The sequence below is a fragment of the Wyeomyia smithii genome, chromosome 1 (genome assembly GCF_029784165.1).
Source record: "Wyeomyia smithii strain HCP4-BCI-WySm-NY-G18 chromosome 1, ASM2978416v1, whole genome shotgun sequence".
Classification (NCBI taxonomy): Eukaryota; Metazoa; Arthropoda; class Insecta; order Diptera; family Culicidae; genus Wyeomyia; species Wyeomyia smithii.
Genome location: NC_073694.1, coordinates 192169703 through 192195664, shown reverse-complemented (window position 1 = coordinate 192195664; position 25962 = coordinate 192169703). Strand labels below are relative to the sequence as shown.

Here is a 25962-nt window from a genome sequence, read left to right as displayed (position 1 = left end):
AATTATTCTACTAGTATCCAACTCATATAAAACTTTGTTACTAACATATCAGCTTTTTAACAAAATAAGTAGGAACAGTGGTAAATCGCGATTTCGCGGAAGCCGCGTATTCCGCGAATTCCAGCATCAGCCGCGAAATTACCAAAAATCCGCGAAATGCCGCGAAAACCAGCAACACGGACAAATATAAATATTAATGGGCACCTCGATGGCAACGGGAGGCCTTTTCCTACGCAACTGATAGGATGGAATACATAGTACTACTGCTTTCTTACAACGAGACTTTGTCAGCCTGGGTTGAATTGTTTTCGAACGGTTCGGTTACTAGATCCTCTTCGGGCAAAGATTTTGGTGATTGGAGACCAGCATAATAGAGTTTCAGAGTGTGAAAAATCGAAGTTGAAAGATGTACCTACTTTGTTCAAGTAGCAAACATTTTTGCATATTTAAAAATATGCAACAGTGATATTGATATTATAATTTTGGTAAGTATTCGAAACGCGGACGGTTTCTTAAGGTTTTCCGGATGGCAAATAAATATCTATAGATTCCCGGAAACTCGGTAGATGCGGAATGCAGCGTGAGTCAAAATATGATTGAAGACAATTTGACAGTAGTCCGTTCTGCAAAGAAATCATAAATCGTACGGTTAAATTATCGTATATTAAACTGACTAAAACAGTTTTTTTTTATTGTTTTTACCCAAAAGAGCACTTCATTTAGCATTTTCTAAAGAAAAAGTTGCCGCGAAATTATCGCGAATTCTATATATTTTCTATTCCACCACCCGCGAATTTTCAACTTTTTCGCCGCGAATTACCACTGTCTCTAAAAATAAGATAGCATATAGAACAGCATAATAACAAACATTGTTAGACACAACTGGCGATTGAGGTGAAAAATTTGTTAGACTTGTTTCAGAACAACTTCGTTTCAGAATTTGTTATTATAACTCATCCAGTTCGAATTTGGTATCAGTAGCTTATGGGAAAATACAAAATCGTATTAGAATATATTAAAAAAAATTAACGTTCTAGAATTTTGTAATTTCTTAGTTATGCTCTTATGAACGGGTACCACACCAGATTAACTTGTCTTGAACATCAGAATGGAAAAAGTCGCGGTTTTTACAAAATTAGAGAAATGATTAGAGAAAAAATTAGAGAAAGGAAGCGAATACTATCCGGATATCCAGCTATTATTCGTCTACCTATCTGTGATCCGAGCTCCGAATATCCGGATCACATATATATTCGATCCATAGTCCCAGCATTTTTTTTTTATATTTCATCAAAGATGGCTTGCCGATTCCGAAGCGGCATCATTGCCAGCTCTGGCTGTCTGTAACTCACAACTGCCAAGTGAAGATGCCACACAGATAAATTCTCCTGCATTTACATGTTTGCAGGAAAATTTACGATGAAAAATTACAGTTAGTATAGTGGAAAATGCAGATTTACAGAAATTTTTATATTGACATTTAATTTTATGAACATTCTAACATTTTTTGCATGAAATTCAGGTCAATTTAAATATTTTATTAGTTAGCACAATCAGAAAATATTTTTTTGTTATTCATCAGATATCAAAAGTTAAAAGGTATGTGCTTAAGTGCACAAACGTAGGCTTGCCGTGGGACTATGGTTGGTGTAAAGGTTTAATTGTGCCATAACCATAGTATATAACACACACCAAACGTACAAATACCATACACAATAATCCATGAACATTTCACAAAAAAAAACATACAGCTGTCATAAACCACAGCATACAAATACCAATACCCACATGAACTGCCCATAAAATCATAACAGTCCCATGTAATTTCTCATCCCTTTTTGCTTAAACCTCAAAAACTTCTTCACATACCACGTGCTCTCAAAAAATCGCAAGAAAAAGCTTTTTGTTTCTAAATTGATTCGGAAAATATGAATTTTGGTCAGTCCTATGCTACAAATAAACGCAAAACAAGCTCACTGCTGAAAATTACTAGCATAAAATTATGGTCACTATCATAGGAATACCAATTATAGGAAAAATAATTAACTTGTTGTCTATACAAGTATTCTGTCATAAATATATTTAGCTCGGATAAATGCATTTTTGCACACGTTTTACACACATGCACGTAATACACACACACACGCTATACACACAAACACATACAGACACATACATACACACATACATACACACATACACACACGCGTTACTTACACATACACACACACGTTACTTAAACATACACACACGTTACTTACACACACACACGTTACTTACACACACACACGTTACTTACACATACACACACACACACGTTACTTACATATACACACACACACGTTACTTACACATACACACACACGTTACTTACACACACACACACACACGTTACTTACACATACACACACGTTACTTACACATACACACCCGTTACTTACACATACACACACGTTACTTACACACACACGTTACTTACACACATACACACACACGTTACTTACACATACACACACACGTTACTTACACATACACACATACGTTACTTACACATACACACACACGTTACTTACACACACACGTTACTTACACATACACACACACATTACTTACACATACACACACGTTACTTACGCATACACACACACGTTACTTACACATACACACACATATACACACACACGCTGTTCACACACCCACACATACACACCCACACGCTGCTCAGACGCACACGCTTGATATACGACACACTATACCTACACTATCGGCAGCGCTCAAACGGCTTCCAGGTCTTCCATTGGTCCCTTCTAACGGCTTCCAATGGTACCCAGTGCCGTTCACGTCCAATTTCGGGCTGTATTCCAACAACGATATCTGAATTAGATTACCACTGGTGGGATCCAAATCAGATCGAAGGGAAGCCGAACTGTTCGCCTTGACGGTCTATCAAGGAATGATCTTCTCTCCAATCACGTGGTAGCATCTCTGCTTTCTTTCTTCGTCGCTTACGTTGGGCGGTGAATGCGATGCCAATTGGCTGGCATTGCTAGCCAACGGTTGAATGCGTGAAATCATTTCGTCAATGTTTTTGAAGTCTGCGTTAGGGAAATATACCAATCGTATGGAAAATCTATGTGGATATTCGACCTTCAAACTTTTCCGCAATTTTCACGGAGTAATAAGAAAATGGTTACTAAAATTATCATGTTATACAAATCTTGTATATTCTAGCTTTCCAACGGTATTTTAACTATTGAAATCGGAACAGTTGTTTGAGCGCTACTAGCATCTAAAATCTTCCATTCCGCCAACCAAAAACGTTACATATTCAATCCAGTTTTCACAGAATGTACCTTAGTGTAGTGAAGAATGACGTAGTCCCACGTCAAAAAACAACGAAGATGCCAAATTTGAAAGTTATCTATCTGTTACCATAAAAAATTACCCGGGTTTGAAAAATAAACAACATCACACTCAGCAATTGATGTTTGCCATCAGCGAGCGAAGGGGAAGCGCTTGTGTAGTATAAGGAAAATATTATAATTATTATATTACAACCTTAAACAATATTTCACATGTCGATTAAGACAATGGTGCTTGAAATCTGTTCAGTGGTAGTAATATAGCATAAATAAGCATAAATAGCACTTTAAAACGATGTTAAAACATCTGTTGCAGCTAAAGAATGCGAGCTCGTGATTGGTTGAAAATAGCGCAGCTGAACTGAAAGTAGTGATTTTCAGTTCAACTTTTTACTGATGTACCATTGCAAATATATGCCAATGATTGCATCACAATTTTCGCGCAACCTTCGTCATTCGATCAAGACATTGGTGGTCAAAATGCATTCAGTGGAGTTCACACAATATGCTCTGGAAGAGTGTACATTTTCGTTGCACAACGTTGAACAACAGCCACGGCCGCAAAATTCAACAGGCAACACTAATATACTGATGCGTGTCGGAGAATACGCTGCACCTTTTGCTATCTGCTTCCATGCAACATGTTCAGAATTTTGCTTTTTTTTTTTCAGCCGCACAACTGCAATATGCAACACGCACGTAAATTGTTGTAAATTGTTAATCATTTTGTTTGACATAGCTTCTAATGTTTAACACCAGTAAGTCTATGTAATTAGAGAGTACCAAACCAATAAGAACGGTTCAAAATCCTTTGAAGCGTTTTCTTCCTTGTTAAACAACAACTTGACCAGATTGGTACAGCATAAAGCATTGCTGGTCTAAAAGTTTATTTGTGAATCAAAAGTTTATTCTTTAAACAAAGTTTCGAATTCTTGTTAATGAGAGTATATAAATATCCCGTATATTTGATGCACTTTGATTGTATGCTCTCAATGTGCTCTTTAAAAATAAGTTTTTTGGCGTAAATTAGTCACAAGTACCTTGTCAGACCAACTTTAAATAATCCCATTCATTTTGACAACGCGGTACCTATGATGTACTTTGTTTGGCAGAGTTGGTGAGACTTCGAGACAGTACAACTTAAACGTCGGAAAATATTCAAGCTCAAGTGGTTTACTGAATCGTACTTCGCCTTGTAGTTCACAAACAAATGACGGGTCTGTATGTTGTTCCTCCGGAAGTTATCCAAAAATCTAGTTTCATAGCATGCCCGTCGCTCGCAACATCAATCATATTCTAACATTTTTTTGTTCATTTTCTTTCAGTAACATCTTGATTTACTTTAATTTTTTTTACATACGAAATTTTATATATTTAAAAAATATTCTCTACGCAGATGGGCACAAGTGTGCACTTCTTCCGACGTTTAGCTTTGTTTTCGGCAGCCCAGGATTCTTTCTGTTGATCTCGTTGCGTAGCCGCGGTAAAGTTTCTGGTATTAGATCTTCGCTCTGTTTAAGGTTGAATAGTATTCCATTAAAATTGAGGGTAGTAAGAGTAATGTTCGTATTTAAAACTGGAGAGCGTGATGGACGCATCCAAAATCATTAAGACTTTCTTCCGTTTTTTGAAGAAGTGCCAACGAAACCGCTTTCAAAGTTCCAGTTCGTCTATCAACCTGAAAAATCCATTATCATAGCGCTTCATACGCTATGATAATGGATTGGATTTTTTTAATGAAAATTGAAATTGAAACTTCAGATAAAGACATTGCTCTGTGCTTTTTCTTGGATATTGAAGGTGCTTTTGATAACGCATCTTATTCTTCAATGTCTAGTGCAATAAGGAAAAAAGGATTCCACACGAGTATTGTTGACTGGATTCATACTCTGCTTGCATAAAAAGAAATCACATCTGAGCTGGGAGGGTCGTCTATCACGGTAAGGGTAACGAAAGGATGTCCGCAAGGGGGTGTTCTCTCTCTACTTATGTGGTCTTTGATGATCTTTTGAGACGCTTAGAAGCAAAAGGTTTCGAGGTTGAAGGTTGTGTGGATGGCATAGTCAACTTGCCAAGAGGAAAGTTTGACAACATTTTTTTTTCTCTGTGTGGAAGCATCACTGCGACCAGAGACTATTGTGATATTGACCAGGTTTACAATTACCTGGAGTGAGACTTCACCTAACGTTCCTTTCTGACCAGGTTAATTCTAAGAGGGACTTATCATGTCAAGAGGAAGGAGTCTTATCGTAACCTCGTTCCCATTACCAACACCGCGTCACAACCACAATTCCCTGAAGAGGCACGTTTGACAACATAGTTTCGGAAAAAAAAAAATGCAACAGGCTCTAAAGTATACCCAATCTTGGTGGATAAAGGAGGGTCCACCATTATTTCGACAAAAGCTGCAATCGTTCCTTTCACTAGAAAGAGGAAATTCAATTTAAAAACTCTCAAGTTTGGAGGAGTAGAAATCCCATTTAGTGAACAGGAGTCCAAAATTGACCTCAGCTTCGTTAGTAGGCTGAAAACTGAAGAGGCCACCGCTAGAACAAAGCTAGAATAAGAATAAAGCTAGATGAAGTTCAACGACTTGCGTGCATTGCTATAGCAGGAGCGATGAGCCGCACCCTTCCAATTGATCTTGATGCAATACTTCATCTGCTGCCGTTGTACGAATACGTGCAACTAGAAGCAGGAAGGAGTGCTCTGAGGCTCAAAAGAACAAAAACTATCTTGTCAGGTGATTCTATGGGTCTTTCTCAAAAGAGGGCCAGTGATAAGTATGAATAGAGACTGGTTCGCACCTCAGGATAACTATGACATTCCCTACAAAGTGTGCGAAACGTCGCGTACAGATAGGGAAATCGTAGTTCCAGACGTTCGTCCAGGCTCAACGATATTTTCACACATGGCTCAAAAATAGGTACAAAAACTGGTGCAGGAATCTTCGGCCCCGAAATCAATATTTTAGTGGATATGAGACGTTGGTCAACATTGTTTGAAGCAGAAATTTTTGCAATCTTTAAATGTGCGATTGTTTGTCTGAAAATACAAACATGCAGTCAAGCAGCATTGAAAGCACTGGGAACGCATTGAAGTCTAGAAATCTTTTCTCACATTGCGACACTTATTTCAAACGAACTCATTTACTTTATACTGGGTTCCAGGACATTGTGGCATTGGTGGAAATGAAAAGGTAGATGAACTTGCAAAACAAGGATCTAACTCACAGTCTTTTGGACCGGAACTTTTCTGTGCAATATCTAACTGTGCAAAAAAAAGGTACTTGAACGTTGGGAAGATCTGGCATAGCTGCCAGAAAGTGTGTCCAATCTGAAAGGTGCATAACACCGAATGTAAGTTATTCCAAAAATTCCTTAAAGATTAACGAAAGAGCTCTTTGTACATACGTAAACCTAGCAACGGCGCACTGGCCGAGCAGATATCATTTTTAAAACATTGCTCTGACTTTTTAAACTGTTGCTCTGGCAACTGATGATATAAAAGGCTCTGGAAGTGTATTTTTAGACGTCTAAATCGGTGTTTACTACGTAAACTGATAAAGGAAAAATTGCTTCCATACAGCTTCTGGCAATTACTTTGTGCACTAGCAGCCGGCTGACGTTAAAAAATGGTCAAGTCATTAAAAAACATTCCACCCCAAAACCTTAGTTTTTGTCTCCACTCAGATATAATCAAGTGATTCGGGTTTTCTCATACGAACAGTGGAAGGATGGAAATGATTTAGGCACTCTTTTGACTTGTGTCCGGTTGTTATTGCCAATAGCATGCTACATTTTTCTGATAACATAACTAAAAGAGCCCGCTTTCACAGCGGCCTTACATCCATTCTGTGAGTGAAGCAAGTTGAATCGCCGTCACGTTTGTTATCAAATCATCATTTCGCACATATTTTTATCGAAATCAGTAATCAAAGCACGTTAACACTTTTAATAGAAATATCACTTAGTAGATGTGAAGCTAATGAAAATAAAAAGACAGTGTGCGTCACTTCGATTCGAAGCCAACCGTCCGACAAACAAATCATTGAAATGGACAATATCGAAAAAAAATCACCGTCTAAACATCCCGCTTCCAGCACTTCCAACATTATGAATAGGAATTTCATTATGCACTCCGAAGCTAAGGGTCATCCGAGACTTGTTTTGCTTGATCCTTATAGTCCCTATATTTCATTCCATGGAACATACCTCACCTTTGAAAAAAGAAGGAATTCTACGAACAATGATTGTTCTCTGTTCGCATAAGCTATCCTATCAGGAGCGTTGTAGACGCAGCACCTGCGCTCAATCACGTTTTGTTTTTTTTTTCAACTTTTCTTTGCACTATTTTCTTAACACCGGTTTCCGTTTTCGGGCAATATATGCTCTGTTGTCGACTTGCACTTACTATTTCGCACACACTACATCTGTTCCGACGAATGTCTTCCTCAAATTTACGCGGTCAATTCTGCAACGAACTTCTTGTCATCTCTTGTACGCCGATTGTTCTCCGAAAACTCAAGAAAAATCCCCTTCGGTAACCGGTAACGCGTCAATACCGCGTGAAAGCTTCGCGCCAAGTATACGAGCAGGCAGTGCTCGCTGTGAGAGCCACAGTTCGAATGGCCTGACGCTCTGTCCGGCTGCCGCTGAGGCAGGGAACCTTTTTATGATGATAGGCTGCCAGCACGCTTGGACGCACGCGATGAACTTCACATCGGGGATTACCTATGTAGGCCTCTCATCGGTGATGGCACTCACCGCAGCCACAGAGTTCACTCACGCGGGTGACCGAGTGCCTAAGTTTCGTGAGAGCGAGGACGAGAGCATAAGAATTTTTGCTTACATCTCGGTTTATAATCGTGGTAATTCTTACTTGAATAGATAATTTTTGGAATTTGTTTTCGTTTTGTACATTCTAAAATTGTTTGCTGTAGGAGTATACAACAAAAATCTAAAACATGATTGAATTTTTCGTAAGCTGACTTGAATCATTGCGATCATTACTTGGATCTTTATCTGTTTTCCATCTATACCTAAGATGGTCTTGTTACCTCCAGAATGAGCTTCTATCGTACAGAAAGGTACGAATGAAAATTCAATGAAAATTTTAAAATGCAGCTATGAAACAGTGGTCAGGTTTTTCTGTATTTTTTTTTGTTTTTCATTCCATGACCAAAAAAAATATATAAAAAAATTTGGGAATCGAACAGAATTGAAAAAAAGTGCAAAAGAGTGGGTTTGCAGCTGAAAAAAGTCATTTTTTCATAAATCACGTTTGGGCAACCTGAAAACAATTTTTTAGAAAGTCGAAATGTTCTATAAAAATGCTATTAATAACATTATCTATCAATTTAGGGCTGAGCACCTAGACTTTTTCAACATCGATTTGTTTTTGGGACACCCTAATGACCACTGGATCACACTCGGATAGCAGTGCTGTTATACTCAACGCTTTTACAGACAGCCTTTTTATCGAGGGAGTGTTAGGAAAAAAATTTTCGCCCACTCTAGAGCAGCGGCACATGAACGTAGCCGATTGCGGTTTAAGTAATCGAAGGCCTCAAATTCAATTTGTTTGGCAGGTGATATTGAGCGCTCCAAAAAAAATTTTCGGCAGTTGAAATTTTCTTTGACTTTTTTACGGCTTATTTCCCCTTTGTCTCGCTTTAAGGCCTTTCCAGACATTTGCAGACTTCAATCAGGGTCAAGTTTAATCACTTTCAGCACACTTTTTTCTCGTTTCAAGACTAATAAATTCTGTTCACTGTTCACTGCTGGAGATTATGATCTATAATACTGTTTATAACTTAATTGGAATACGATACAATCTCACCATGAAAAATTCTGTTTGAGACGCACTGCTGGAACAGAGTGATTTTTTTCTAAACCGATTATAACTTAGTAAATCAGTACTAGTTTCTTTTTCAGAAAATGTGTTACAATCCCACTTCTGGCACCAAAAATTAAGTAATACTGGCAACGTGCGACTGGAAGCTCGTGCGGCTTTGCACCATACGTAACGATTTGAGAAAGTTAAAAAAATACATTCTTTTCTATTTTTTCTTCTGTGCAGGGGCCTGTGCACACTGTTTCCAAAGCTGCAAAAACGTGATCGAAATTATTTTGACTCCAAAAAAAGATTTTAGAGCCTCAGTGTCTTCAGTAGAGTTGTTCCATCAGTTGTTCTCCATGTTTATAGAAGTCGCAATTTTGTGAATAATCCACTTAACAAAGAGAAACGAATTTTACTTTTCTCATTTCATAGTATAAAAATCCATTAAGTTTCCGTTTGGATATAAATCCATCGTTGAAGATACTTAACTTCTATCTAAATGAACTTTTGTGGAGTTTTCTATAGATTACCCCCTTTTTTTCAATATAACTTCTCATGGTGATTTTTTTCAATATTTTCAATGTTCTACAATGTTGTTCACTATAGTAAAAAACACAAGTTCACTAAAGAAAGTTGATTTTTTATCTCTTATATTGATTTATTTGTTGAAGTTTTTTATTAAAGCTAATTTATAATTTACTTACAAATACTTACACAGAGAAACAGTAACAGACATATTCCTATATTTGGATTGAATGGTGTTTTACTTATACTTTAATATAGCAATGATAAAAAAAATTTCTTTGATAAAATTGTTTGTTTCGTTATAGCAAAGAACATTGTAAAACATTAAAAAATTTTAGAAAATCACTCTTATATATATTATATTGAAAACAAAAAAAAATAGTGGTAATGTCTAGAAAACTCCACAAAAGTCTATTTAAATGAACACGTAGAAGTATCATGTCTTTGATAAAGATGTTTCTTATAGAATGCGCTACAACTTTGTCGAACAAAGTGAATTTCTATATGCAAAAAAAAAAACAAAATTTGTTTCTCAATTTTAGGTGGATTAATCACTAAATTGTTATTTCTATAAAATGGAGAATAGTTAATGGATCAACTTTGTTGAAGGCACTACGCCTCTACAATCAAGTTTACTGGGTCAAAATAATTTCGATCATGTTTTTTGTAGATTTGGAAACAGGATGCAGCGTCTTAAATACAATGCTGTGCTTTTCTGCTTAATACACTAACGTCTATGTGAAAGTTAGGCATTTAACGATCGCCGCAGCGCGAGGAGGAATGACTCTTACTTGAAACTTGCTCGACCCGCAGTCAGCAGAGCTGCAGCTGATGTAAGAACAGTAGACAACTCCTTCGTTCGCAGCGTTCCACAGCAGGCGGACCAACTGGCGGACCGCAGCACTGCATAGCATTGCTAAACATGTCCGGACATGTTAGTAATTTGTCCGGATTTGTTGCGTCGCGTTTACTTTCAGTCATTTGGCCATTGATAATAATAGCTGTGAGTATGCCGGTACTGGTGTGACCCCTTGTTAATAGAGCAGCAGCTGGGCAGACGACTCATTCGATCACAGCGTTCTATTAAATTTATTTAAATTATTATTTATATCGCTTTAACGTCTCAGCATTGCAGTTGCGTCTATTATTTGTTTTGAAGGAGTATAAAAATACCGTAGTTCAATTCAAAGCTCCTAATATTTATTGAGGGAGTGTTAGAGAATTTATTTACATTCCTCCACTCAAGAGCAGTTGAGTTTAGCAGTGAAATGCGCACGGTGCTTCTCAGAGCCTTAAGAAAAATTTAGATAGTTCCTTATCTTATTTTGGATTGATTATTTTTCGTTATTGTTACACATCCAGATTTTATTCAGAATTAATTGGTTACACGAAGTTTTTTCACGTCGCTCGTGAAAAATTTCGAGGCATAATTTCGCGCACCAAACAATACTTTTCAATAGTTTCAATTTTCATAAAGTTTCATCCCCCTAAAGTTCTTAATGCGAGCAACAAAATATTTGTTAACATTTTTCAAAGCTTTTGCGTGCATTGTTCGATAGAATTCATGTTGGTTTCTTTCAAAACAGCATCAATTGAAATTTAACAGGCTAAACAGTAGATATTTTTTATTCTTATTTATATTTTCTTTGTTAGTTTGTGATAAAGTATAAGTATTTAAACAACTTTTCTCGCTTCAAGACTGACATACTCTGTTCAAAATAACATTCTGTTTCCTGTGCTTTCACTTCTGGTGATAATTTTGTGTAACACAGTTAAAACCTTTGACGAAATACCATACCATCTCACCATGAAACAAAAAATCTCGGAATATAGTGAAATTTCATTAGACCGATAAAAACTACGTGAATCAGAACTAATTTAAGTTTATTTTAATAGTGGGTTACAATCCCACTTCTGGCACCAACAATGAGGTGACAGAGTAAACAACTTTTCGTCCGAAAAAAAATGTGACCTGTGAGTTTTCAGCAGCAACCGAGATCTAGCAACCCTGTCGGCAATATTTCCAAGGTCCTTTAGCAATCAGCAATATGAAACACTGTGCAATTGCCTCTATAATTCGCAAATGTTGAACCAATTGAGTCATCGAGCAAGATTAGCTTAAATTGTACACATACTTGCGAAATTTCGACATAATTTCTCTAATATTTCCTTAGTGTAAAAGCATTGAGTCCATAGCTTGAGTTATGAATGCTAAAATGATGAGAGAAATAGTGTTGGTTTTTGCATTCCAATTTAATCAATTTTTAGAGAAATTAATAGAAATTTTTTCCTTGACCCACTGTGTTTCAAAGCACGTGTTCCAATCATTCAAACGACCGGATCGGTTTGTTTGTGGAGAGCGCATACGGAGGAGAGTGAGTAACCAACCAGTTCGAGTGGTGATACTCTCTGCGAAAAATCGCGCGAGAGGCAACGTTTACTCGTGAACCGGAGCTCTGTTAATGACAGGCCATCGTTCACGCTGAATTGGTTGTTATGCTTTCAGTTTTGGTACAGTCGCTTAACATACGACTCGGTGAATTCCAAATCGAAGGTTACATGCTTGTTTTTGTTAACCCCTAAGAATGAGATTTGAAATCGCGCCGAAAACCGGTTTTTAATTTGGGTAAACAGGGCAAATTTTTTCGGACAGACAGAGACACTCAAACTTGATGTTTCGTTGACCCGATCGCGAGGTATGGCATTGGAGTTTGGCAGATGTATACCGAAACGCAGAAAGGACATGCTCTGGGGTGAGAAGTGAGAACGTGATTTCAATCATAATCTATGACTATTTGCAGTAGTTTGATTGTGATACGTTGACCTTCGTTTCATACTAGCTTCAAATAGAAATAAATGAATCTATGAGAAACGAATCGGTAAAAGTCAACAGAAATCTCTCTACAAATCTTCTATGTAACATTAATCACGTGTCGCTCGAGGAAGTAACAGTACTTCTGATCAGTTTGATATGAATACACATACTGCTGAAACAGGATATATAACGCAATCCTGTCATTAAAGGATGTCGTTTCATGTCATCAGCCACATCATAAATTCTCAGTATAACGCGATTTGTGTGCGCCTCGTGTCTTTATTGTACAAATCAGTTCAATTGTACATGTACTTTAAACCTTGTTTTTACATCCCATTCAGCAAATCGAGCAAGGCATGATTGTCTCATTATTAAAGCTACCACATTTACGCGTTTCGCCGCTGATTCCAAAGGCCATTCGGTCCAGTCACTTTTAAGGACGCGTCCCAGTAGGAGCGTGAGTTAGGCATGAAAGAATTCCCGTATCGAAAGGAAACACGAATGACGTCGTACGTATTTCCACGCTGGTTTGTTGTTTGTCCTGTGGCCCGCATTCGCCAACTTGTAAGATTGTTGCAGGAAATGGGATTTTAGCGCTGCTTCAGTAACTAAATCTGTTTTGTGAAAATCGGAGAGGAAAAACTTACTGCGATGCAGTACTTGAATGACGACATCGGAACGCATTACGTACGTGATGAAAAAAAAAAGTGTGACGTAATCTACAAAGGTAGGAATGCGGATATTTATGCTAGGGTAGAATGAGTAGGAAGTATGACGTTAAAGCAAGATTGTTTAGAGAAAAACTATATTGATGATTTTCTGTGCTTTAGTCCTATCGTGATGTGAGGACAAGAAAGAAATGGCATTATCTTTTTTTCACAAGTCGAGTGAAATTCATTTGGAAATATTCTTGAAATCGCTGAAGATTTTTTTCTGTCAAAATGACCTGAAAATACGCAAAATTTAAATTGTACTTTGGGTTAAACTGTGCATACATTTCTGGCATAGAAAGTTGAGTATTAAAGTTCCTTGGACTAGAAAGTAAATTTATATGGTTTTTGTTCAGAGCATTGCATTTCAAAATACTTTGGTCCTAAGGAAAACTCTTTAGGAATTAGGAAAATAATATTTGTTGCTGACCAAACAAACTTTTAAAAACAATCAAATTTGGAAAACATAAGAGCTTTAAACTGAAAATATGATTTGAATTTTATGAATTCTTTTTTTTGTTTTTTTGTGGAAAAAAAACAAATTGTAGTCGTCCAAACACAGTAACCTCCCTTTCCATTATAGTTGTTAGAGATGCAGCGGTAAGTTCGGTCTCTGGCAACGACGATTGTAACAATTCGTTTTGCCTTTCTCCTAGAAAGGTATAGCAATCACTGAAAAAACTAAAAGTATTAAACTGCTCCAGAGGGCCGAATGTCGTATATCACTCGACTTAGTTCGACGAGTTGAGCATTTACTGTTTGTATGTATGTATGTGTGTATGTGTGCGTGTGTGTGTATGTGCAAATTTTTTTCTCACTCACTTTTCTCAGAGATGGCTGGAAATTAATTTCCGTGAAATTAATTGCAAATGAAAGGTGTAGTTACCCCATACGTTGCTATTGAATTTCATTGTAATCGGTTTGTAACTTTGTCCGTTATTTGTAGAAATGTCAAATCACGTTATAACCATGTTATATACCAAAGACTGCTTAAACTCACTTACTTTTCTCAGAAATGGTTAGACCGGTTTTTACGAAATTAGTTGAAAATGAAAGGTCTAGTGCCCTCATAACACCCTATTGAACTTCATTGTAATCGGATTTTTAGTTCAGGCACCGTGTATCAAAATGTGGAAATAACGAAATTTAATTGTCTCAGGAACTAAACAACCAATTTAAACAAAACTGGTGACAAATGAACGGCCTGTGTTCAAAATCCTTAATTAATGATTAAACATGTGGTTCAAAATTATGTATAAAAGAAGGAAATCACGTTTTGAAAAGAAACATATTCCAAAGACTGCTTAAGCTCACTCAATTTTTTCAGAATGGTTGGACCGATTTTTACTAAATTAGTATTAAATAATAGATCTAGTTGTGCAATAAAATCCTATTTAATTACACTTTTACCGGACTTTAACTTTGTCCGTTATGTATCAAATTGTAAAAATCACAAAACTTAATAAGGTACCACAGAAACTACACAACCGATCTGAACATAGTTGGATTCAATGGACCAAATAAACTTGTCTTTAAAACCATCATAATGTTTAAGCATGTGGTTTAAAAGTTATGGAAAGAAAAGTGGCTCGGAGACTGTTTAAAACTATAGCAACGATGAAAATATGTGGCCTCAACATTTTTCAAATTTGATGTTGCATTATAACCAGATTAGGCAGAATTTGGCCATTTTAGGAGGTATTCCGGCAACCAGTGAAGTAGTCAGGGAGACTGCGGGTTCAAGTCCCGTCTGGATGCGATATGTTTTTCCAAATCTGTATCCTATTTTCAGTTCGCTCATTTTTCGCTTCCCCTGCTGCACACACTATCTGCCTTTAATGAACTTGAATGTTAACGGGTAAAAGCCGTTGTTAAAGATAGAAATAAATTCGAAAAAATTTAGCCCTTCCGTTGTTGTGTTGCACTCGCAGGCATGACTCAGACTGGCTTGGGTCTCGATCACACAGGTCTATAGGAGTTATCAGCGTCAGCTGACTCTCCTGTGTGTGATGAGTCATTCCTTTCAGTCGCATAAACAATACCTGCACAGCAGTGTGTGTAGTTAGAGATGAGCAATTAAATAAGTCGGCAGTGGATTTTTCGCGTGATGTGTGGTATTCTTTCATTATTCATTCGTCTTTTCATCCGTTTTGTTCATTCGAAAACTTGACCCTTCAGTACACGTTTGTCTTCTTACGCGCTTCTAGTTTAAAAAATTTATTTCTTGTGGCTAAAATCGGGCCAGCATCGATTAATGGAAATTATGATGATAGCTGTGAGAACAGATTTTCTCTATGAAATGATGTATACATCATTATTCTACGAGGTTTTTAATCTGTTAGCACAATACTGTTGTCTCAATGTTGCAAATGTTGATTGATCAGGTCACGCGTCGCCTCTAGCTTTTGAGGTGTGTCTCTCAAGCATATATCAAATGAGAGAAGCATCCAGGTAGGAAAGAAGATTGCGTTGTTTGCTTTGCATCTCGTAACTCAAAAATAAATCCAGTCGCCCTAAACTGATTCTAAAGCTGCAAAAACGTGATCGAAATCACTTTGACCCAAAAAAAAAATGATTTTAGAGGTATCAATTATTCTCCATGGTGTTCCATTAATTATGCTCCATGTTATAGAAGTTGCTATTCGGTGATTAATCCACTTAACAGTGAGAAACGAATTTGACTTTTCTCATTCCAGAATATGAACATCCACTTTGTTCGACAAAGTTATGGCACACTTCAAAAGAAACAACTTTGTTGAAGACATCATACGTCTATCTACCTATTCAAATGAACTTTTGTGGAGTTTTTTATAGATCACCCCTAAATATCAATTGTTTTTTTTTTGACTTTTTATAGTGATTTGTTTTACAATAATGTTTTCTATAACGAAACAAACAATTTCTTTGAAGGAAGTTTATTTTTATTTCACATATTTCTTTGGTTATTGACGGTTATTTACTTAAATAATTCACTAATTTACACTAATTACTTTTTACTAAAAAAAAAATGATGTTGGAGCCGTAGTTGTCTCCAGCAAAGTTATTTTGTTGTTTTTTCCTCTTATAAAAGTTAGAATTCTGTGATTAATCCACCTCAAAGTGAGAAGCGAAATTTATTTGTCCCATTTTCGCATATAAAAATCCACTTTGCTGAGTAAAGTTGTAGCACATTTTGTGAGTTTTTTTCTACCACAAAAGATCAACACAATGGTCGCAGTGGTCCAAATCTTACAAAAAATGTGAGTTTTTAAAATTTTTCAATGTTCTACAATGCTGTTTACTATAATTAAAAAACACAAGTTCACCGAAGAAAGTTTATTTTTATCTTTTATAATTGTTTAGTTATCGAAGATTTTTATTAAAATAATGCACTAATTAACTTACAGATATCTACACAGGAGACAGCGAGAGACAAATGCCTACATCTGAATTCAATGATGTTTTACTTATACTTCAATATTGAAACGGTTAAGTCTGCAGATATTTTCAGGTTTGAAGATACCTGTGTTAGTGCATTGTTTTAATAAAAATCATCAATAACCAAAAAAGTATGAGAGGTAAAAATAAACTATCTTAAATAATATTGTTTGTCTCGTTGCAGAAAAATTTTAGAAAATCACTGATGAATGATATATTGAAGAAATGATTTTTAGGAGCAATCTGTAGAAAACTCCACAAAAGTTAATTTGATTAGGCAGATAGAAGTATGGCATCTTTGACAAAGTTGTTTCTTATAAAATATGCTACAACTTAGCCGAACAAAGTGAATTTTTATAAGCAATAATGAAAAAGTAAAATTCACTTCTCACTGTTTAGTAGATTAATCACAAAATTGCAGCTTCTAAAAAATGGAGAATAATTGATGGCCCAACATTGCTGAAGACACTACGGCTCTGAAATCAAGTTTTTTTTGCGTCAATATAATTTCGATTACGTTTTTGCAGCTTTGAAAACAGTATACGCCCGTCACGCATGTCTGCTCTTCGAATGTCATCGAATACGGGAACTGCTCCAATATTTATCTTAGCCCATATATTCATCTCATACAACATGAAAACACAATTGAAAACAGGAAAAAAACGCATATTTTCGTCTTAAACCAATCTGCTAATCCATGGAATGGATTCTTCTTAGTTCACTTCAGATTCCTCATAAAGTATAATCCTCAAAAACTCACTTAAAAGCTCTAAATTTGATATTATAGTCGGGCATCTGCACTCGAAAACTCCTTTTATTTAATCACCTACCTCAGGAAACAAAACCCACGCATTGCTTTATACGGCTACAACGGAACTCGTTCAGCAGCCAACCAAAGTTTTTTTTCATCACTAGCGGACCACTTTTAATTTTAATCACTACACAAAATCACTCACTACACTAAGAATACTTTAATCTTTAAAATGTTCACCTCAAATTTCCTAAAACAAGCTTGAATTAGCAGAAATATATGAGATGAATGTCTATTTTTCCTAAATTTCAACTGTATGTATTTTCATCTGTTTTCACTGCGTTGAAGAAAATCAAAAGTTGCCAAATCAGTTTCTGTTAATACGAAAAAATCATACTGAAAATGTTGAATTATTCCGACATAATTGTCATAATTCGTCAGCACTGCAGTGGTTACCTAGGTTACCAATTTTGCACGTAAACAACTACAGCGGATATCTAGGTAACCTACTACGACGGGCTGCGGCTACGTTCATTCATGATAATGTGATTCATTTATGATTAACAGTGTGAAGAATATGGGGGCGTCGTGAGATGAATAATTGAGCAGTGATTCAAGTTTTGAGATGGCTATGGAAGCGTTGTGAAAAATGGTTTGTTTTACAAAATCCAGGATAAATCTAGCTAAGTTGACTAAATATACAACGATGCGTGATTCTATACGAGCAAGTAAGCGTATTTTGTCAATTTGTTCAAAAATTTTGTGAAAATTTGGTGTTTAATCCGTGTATTCTTCGTGAATATCGGCTTAATGAGATGAATAATGGAGCAGTTCCCCTATATCTCAGCAGTACATACCGCGGTGTACTTCTGTGTATCCTCACTAGAGTGATTCACGAGTCTTATTTTGCCCAGCTGCGATGTAAGCGGCAAGTGCGTCAATTTTTCTTCAAACGGCAGAAACACAGCACAAAGCAGAATGAAGAAGCTTCAAGGAATGGTTACACCCAGTGCTCATGCTGAATGAGAAGTGAGCGGTGAATATTCACTCTGTTCTTTCGTTATATTGGGGAGAATAATAAGCCTGGTTTTTTATATTACTTTATTAACTAAGACCACGGAGGAGCAACAACGAAATGTGCAGTACAATACATGTTTTTTCCAAATTTTTTGAATGGTCATGAAACTTGAATCGCTTAAAACATTATGATTTTTATCTTTAGTTGTTTTGTTGTTAAACCTAGAGCTATAATATAAATACAGTAATCACCCGATTATATCAGTACCCGATTTTATCTGCCCCTGATTTTATCACCTTTTTCACCCGATTTTATCATCATATAACATTTCATCAAAAAAATGTCAGTATGAACTGATTTTCTATTTAGATTCAATATTTTAGTACTTTTGCACAGCTCTGTGTAGAATAACATCATTCTGGATATAGTTTTCTTAAAAAACTCTAACATTGCACAGTTTTTTATTTTGGCGTTTTCGTTCGATTAATTGAATAGTGATTCAGGCCATTAAGTATATTCATATATTTTTTAAGCTATTAAACAACGCATCTTTTGATATAAAAAATGGGTGATCAACTCACCTAAAAGTAAGATAGAAAATTTCCTTCTTCATTTGACTGAGATAGACGCATTGTGTCTTCAGCAAATCTCTTACATATTACGAACCATATGAAATTTTCTTTTAAACGGCACTAAAAATCCAAATTTTCTTTCTAACTTTTTCCCACATTCTTCAGAATTTATAAATCTTCTACAAAGTTATCAGCCATCCAACAATGCATGTTTTTGCAAAAAAATTATGTTTTATCTGTTGAAATAAACAAGCTATTTGCCATATAATAATATTTTCAGGGGTAATTGCACATGCACCATCTCCAAATCTCGCAATTATTCACAGGTGGCAGTTCCACTGGCAACTTAGATACATACTTTCGTCTTTTAAAGTCTCATCAGACAGCATCCTCGATTATATTTTGTTTTTAAATTCATCGGTGTCATTTCAACTACGTCATCGATTTGTCCCTTTTCCGACCTCAAAACTCCTACTTACTAATTTTCACGCCGATTTGTACAGTAGTTTCCTCGTCTATAAGGATCAGAGAGACAGGCAGACAGATAGAACTGCTTTTTTATATGATTAGATCTCTTGTAGTAATTTAAATCGCTGATTTTACGTATTAAATTATTGGTTTACCATATTTCATAACAAAATATCAATAAAAAAAAATTTCCCGATTTTATCACTTTCCCTATTTTATCACCCCAAACATCATGAAGGGGGTGATATAATCGGGTGATCACTGTATTGGTGTAATTTCAATGGTTATGAAAAGTAGTTTGTGAGGAAGTATAACTACTCAAACAACTTTCCTCGTTCCGAGATTGACATGCTCTGTTCGAAGTAACATTCAATTTTTTGTGCTTACGCTTCTACTAATGTGTAATACGTTTCAAACTTTTAACGAAATACAATACGATCTCACAATAAAACAAAAAGTCGTGTCTCACTACTGAAATACAGCGAAATTTTAATCAATTAATAAAAACTACAATTCAAGATTATTCAAAAAGTGCATTATAAGTGGGATGGCACCACAAATGAAGTGATTTTTACGTACTAATCAGTCAGAAGATTTTTTTTTCATTTTACAAAAGTCAGAAAAAAAATAAAGTTAGCAAAAGTATCTTCGAAATTTCACCGGTTTATAAGAATAAATGTATTTAGAAGTCTTTCTTATTTTTAATGACTCTAAAGCAAGTCAAGCTATTTTTATTTCTATTTCAAGCAGTAAATGTGGAGTTGACGATTGAAAAATGTACTAACTGGCGAAATAGTTGATTAGAAATTTACGTAAAATGTAGTCCAGCAGGGGGGAACCCACAACTTCGATTCCCCCAGTTAGTAAATTTTTCAATCGTCAACCCTTGTATTTCAAAGTTTATTATGGTTTGAGTGTTCATTTAAATTCATAAAGCATCCGCTTTCGAGATATTTCAATGATGATCTGAATTTATTAATAAGATAGGAAAGTTCTTCGTTAAATGAGACTAGGGACATTAGGAATACTTTTAGTTTATTGTCAAGCGTCACACGATAGGAGAAATAAAATAAATATATAAAAATTGTGGCAGGAGTATTATGATACAGAAAATATCAAAAAAAATCAAAAAATAAATAAGAAATGAAATGAAAATTTTAGTAAAGCTAGCAATGTATGTAATTTCACGAGTATACGAAAACTGGATGAAAACAGTGACTTAAACTTAGAAAAAAATTTCTTCATCCAAACGAGATTCGATCCCGTAATCTCCGATGTCTCCGGTATGGTGTTTTGGCCAATCAAACAACTGGGAAGATAATTTCACTTAAGAATAAAACCGTAGCACCCTCTACTATTGTGCCCCGTACTTAGCACGCCTCGATCAACCACACACACTGCCTTGTGGAAGATATTCTTGCAGCAGGGAGAGTGTTTTTTCACACGCCGAGTAGCGGGTAGTCGAGACGCTCAGTTGTTGGCGTCCTCCCATCGAGTACGTTTACTTTACGAACAAATTCTAAGACTAAGTCACACCTTCTGTTCTCGTGCATCTTTTTCCATACTCGTAGAATTACATACTTTGCCCTCTTCACTAAAACTTAAAATGTAGTCATAAGACGAACAATGTAATTAGTTCTTAAAGAAGTGAAAATTACTGACTAGGAAACATCCATAAATGTCGTAGCCTTTTTTTAGGTTTTATGTACACTTCATATTATTGGCAGTATCACTATTGAACTAGTGAATAATACGCTTTTTCATTTATATCCGTGCTTGTGTGTGAGAGTTTACCCTTTCGTTTCAAGCTTACTGCTCTACTATATCGAGCCTCTTTCTATTCTACCAATATCGTCAAATTACAATTCCCTGAGCTGAAGCTACACCTAACGTTCCTCTCTGGCCAGGTTTATTCTAAGAGGGACTTATTATGTCAAGAGGAAGTAGTCTTATCGAAACCTCGTTCCTTCAGCCAAGACCGCGTCATAATTACAATTCCCTGAAGAGAACTATTATACGTTACTCAGAACAGTTTTATTATAAAAGGAAACTTTTTGTTAGGATGAGAGTCAGCAGGGGTACTATAGAATTCAGCTTGAAGGAAGGTTATGTAGTGGAGAGCCTGAGAATAAACCCATGTTAAAATCCTTTGACAACCAAATGGCCTGATTCTACTAAGATTCGAACCCACGACCACTCGCTTATCAAAGCGAACTCTGTAACCTTGCGGCTACGAAACTCCCCAAAATATTGATTATGTTTAAAAGAGAGAAGTCGCAAGGCAAGGCATAATTCATATTTAGGTCAACAAATTACAGGGTTTATGTTTGAGACATGGCTAAGGGGGCATAGGGGCACCAATCAACAACAAATTCCGATGTTAACTGCCAGTGACGCCAGCTAATATTGAGAGAAAACTGGCGGCAATCATTTTTGACTTAACTGTTCACGACAACTGGTAGGTAGTGATGGGAACACAGTTGTAAAAAGTATGCTTCAGGTGTAACTTGGTTGAGCCTGTGCAGGGAGTGTTTACACATTTTTTATTGTTTGTTGAAAAACTCACAAATATCCTTACTTTTCTCACAGAAATTAAATCAGGAGAAAACACTGGTAAAAACAACAGAACTCGAACTCCTAAATGTACTGCATTTCGGATTTTTTTTCACTCAAACTCGGTAGTAGCGCATATTATAATACCGACCTTCTTCTTGTCTCATATCACACCCGATAACCCGATACCAGTCAGATGTCAACACAAATTTAAGGTCATTTGAATGCGAAAAACGTCATTTCTCGCTGTACGTCACGTTCGGCACGTTTGTTGCAGGATCCGAATCACTACACTGTTCTATAGGTATAGCATTTTATAAACAAACAGCACCATTTCGCTCCATCATCGCTTATAGCATTCTTTTCTGAAAGCAGAGCCGATCTTCCTCTTCAGATGATGGAATGGTAATTTAATTTTCACCATCCCACTCAAGTAGAAGCGGCCATGGGTTGTCACCGGGCAGCAATGGTCGAGGTGGATGGAAATCAAGTTATGGGCCGAGTTTTTGTTGACTATTTTGGTTTTATGTAGTACATATTCAATAATGGTTTATCTTTATATAGAAAACTTTTAACTTGGATAAACTTTTTACAACTTTGAGGTCGACTTACGTTTTAGATGTTTATGCTCACTAAATTTTTCAAAATATTCAAATTAAACACTCAATAAAGAAAGTGGAATCACAATATTAGTAGGAAAAATAGGCGAACTAAACTAATTGCTAAACTGTAGTAAAATCTTTCGATTGGAGAAAAACGGAAGCCTTCTTTTTCGCACACGGATTCCCACGCAAATGAATGGTTGGAATTTGTCATTCATTGTACGCCCGAGGAGGGATGCTGTGAAGGATATCTTGGGCGCGCACACATTTACGTGCTCTGTTGAAGTTACACTCGATTTCCCACGTCTACTCTGGTTGTATTGGTGCGTGTTTGAGCGTTGGTAACGGATGAACTCGGCTAGCACGTGCACGCGGTATTCATTTCACTAAGTTCAATAATTTAATTCGTTTGATAAAATTCGATATATTCGTGAATACGAGTTGAATAAACATTTACTGTTTTTAGAAGATGATTGGTAACCTGTCTATCAGTGTTCGCAAAAAAATCCACTCTCAAATACTCAGGATGGTCGCCCGCTTTTTGCGCATGTTCTGTTCTTCACTGGATGCTGTGCACTACCATCATGAAAGGTTGTGATCCTGGAAGGAATGTTTGATTCAAGTGTATTGTACCTCAAAGTTGTAATTCTCGCATTATTGTCATCCTTCTGTTATTCATTTTCACTCGTTCTTAAGGGATCATTTCTAACTTGTGTAACGTTTTTCTGTGTCGAATGAGCCCCACTGCGACATTTTCAGCACGTATAAAATTGGGATTTTCTTATATTCCTGGTAAAAAAACATCCTCAACACTTAATCACATTCTGATGTCATAAAACTTTTTGCCAATAAACACTGTTTTATTTTCCTCCGAGTTACTCACCAGCGTACGAAAAAAAGCAACAAACTGAATCCGCAGTTTTTTTTACAAAAAAAAACAATCCTTGAAAGGTTATCACTGTTTACTACGAAAACGCTTCCTTTACTACGAGCCTCGCGAGAAGACAACAAACTTTTGCCATCATAATCATCTTCCGAACATTCGTCATTGCCACAGCACGATTCCGATCGAGTGCTCCTTCGCGGTGAGTGACGTACGGGATCGATGAAATGCTGATGAAATGCGGTTGCAGCTTTGCATCATCTATTGGGGATTCTGTTTTTGTTGTTCTAATTGATAATTGTGCAGCAGCTGTACAAGGCCGTCCGTGGCCAGTAGCATGATAGCCGCGTTCTGGACAGTGATTTCACCTAACTCTTTGTTAGGTAAATCCTTAATGGAATATACATTGTTTCAAAATTAAGGGAGGCACGTAAGTGCAACTGTTGGTGGATTTCAAGGTTTGATTCCATTTTTACTTAGAATTTTTGCATCAAATTCTACACTGAAACAAGTCGACATATATTCTCTATTAAATTTGTCCAATGAATTTACCGTACCAGAAGATCTCTTAATTTTATATGATTCCATTAGAAATCCATTTGTAAATTAAATGTGATACAATAATTTTAACGAAACGCACAATGAAATAATAATTATCGGATTTTCACATCCATTTTATTTGCAATTCATTTACGTTTAACATGTGTGGTAAATGTTTAAATTTACAGGCAATATTGCGGAATACATTTCATAAAGTAAATATATAAAACCGTCATGTATCGAAACCAACATATAAATCTTATTGATAAATCCAATAAAAAACACACGTCGCCGTGACTTTGGACTTTTTGTCAGTTCAACTCGTGAAGCTTTGTTTTGACGTTTGAATTTGGCATCGAATAATCCAGATTGTTATACAAAATGGCTACATCACGAAAAGACGGCGTCTTATTGAGCGATTGGATAGATATTTCCTTATCTCAAATGGTAAGTTATTTTTCTATACTTCATTTGAGTTTAAACTTACATAGGTTTTCACAACTATAGATCACACCGAAGAAACTGGCATTATCAAATCGTATCATCGGGCAAACAACAACAGACCATTGGAACTCGGATCAAGTGGCCAACGTAGAACCGGTAATTTCTTTTTTATTCATCATTTGTCAGGAATTTGGTAGTGAAATCCCTCGAAAAACCTGCATTATTCCGATTAGAGATATACATACGGGCAACAAATTTGTCAAAATAAATATTATTTTTTTAATAAATTCTTGTATCATTCATAAACAAACATTTCGATTTGTTTTCATGAACATATCATATGAAAGAAACAGTCCCTTAAGTAAAGTTATTTCTATAGGATAATAACAAGGAATGCATGAGATTTTCCTATAAAATTGTTATTGTATGTCAAGATATAAATTATGGCATTTCCAATGAGTTTAATCGATTATATGTTCTTTAGTTTTTAAATGATTTGCCTATCTATTTAAAAGCTTGGTAGTAATGTAAGTCTATCAGACGATCCTATGAAGAATGCATGACACATTTTCGATCACGTCGTTTTGATTGGAAGTTCTAATAGTGCAAATTTATAACACTCCCATATAATATGAATATGTGAGATTATTTCAGTGTAAAGATCTACGTGAGAAAGTTAATTTACTTTTCATGATTACATTCACGAAAAAAAATTATCTGAAAACTATTATGAATCGTTAATAAATTTATTATTTATCACTAGCTATGGAACGAAAAGTTTTGTCACGCTAACGCTAACATTGGCAGCACGGCTAACATTGTGCATATTAAGGTTGCTGGTTCAATGTAAGTTTGCATTAAAAGTGATTTTTCACTTAAATTTTTACTCAAACTAGTGTGTAGAGTGTACTGCAGGTTGACGGGGCACGAGAGTATGGGACAGATTTAGCGAGATCGGTAAGATAAGCACATGTTTTGTTTCAAATAGTGAGGTGTTGACATTCATACCCAATGAAAAAAACTTTCGACTTTCCCGTTCGCACCGACTATGTAGGCATAAACATCTCGACGTAGTTTGATTATGTACACAGAGTAAAATATATATGTCTAGCTTTTTACAATTAATATTGAAATAAAAGCGCACTGACAATGATACTTGAATGTTATTATGTTTGAATGATGATACACGAAATATTTCATGGACGAATGCTACCAGGTAGTTAAGCACTATAAATTTTAATGGAATGAGATGATTTCTAGAATCCTATACATTATCACTAGATTTATCTAAAACAAAATTTTAAATTTTTAAGCTAGTTAATTTCAACATCGTCATTAAGCCATTTGGGGTGAATTTTCTCTTTTGCCAACCTTGACGCTAGTTAATGTGCCGTGTAATGAAATTGACTCGCACTGACGGGGTACCGAAGGTCCCTACGTCGGTTCACGCTTGACCAACTT

General features: G+C 36.0%; 1 protein-coding gene and 1 long non-coding RNA gene across 7 annotated transcripts in view; one reads left to right on the top strand and one right to left on the bottom strand.

Annotated features, from left to right (window-relative positions):
* The window catches only part of LOC129722548 (Y+L amino acid transporter 2), a 51176-nt gene extending 27538 nt beyond the window's left edge, over positions 1–23638 (bottom strand). For 2 of the 6 annotated variants that reach the window (XM_055676124.1, XM_055676064.1), the window contains exon 1: positions 22645–22839. The gene's annotated coding sequence lies outside the window, so the exon portion shown is untranslated. Of the gene's footprint in view, positions 1–7576; positions 8002–22057; positions 22077–22644; positions 22840–23517 lie in introns of those variants that run through there. The other 4 variants (XM_055676105.1, XM_055676115.1, XM_055676094.1 and 1 more) reach the window with 4 other exon arrangements.
* Positions 23299–24728, top strand: LOC129722570 (uncharacterized). Its single transcript, XR_008727625.1, has 3 exons — positions 23299–23975; positions 24246–24504; positions 24565–24728. It is a non-coding gene; the product is annotated as an uncharacterized LOC129722570 (long non-coding RNA).
* Positions 24729–25962: the final 1234 nt, after the last annotated feature.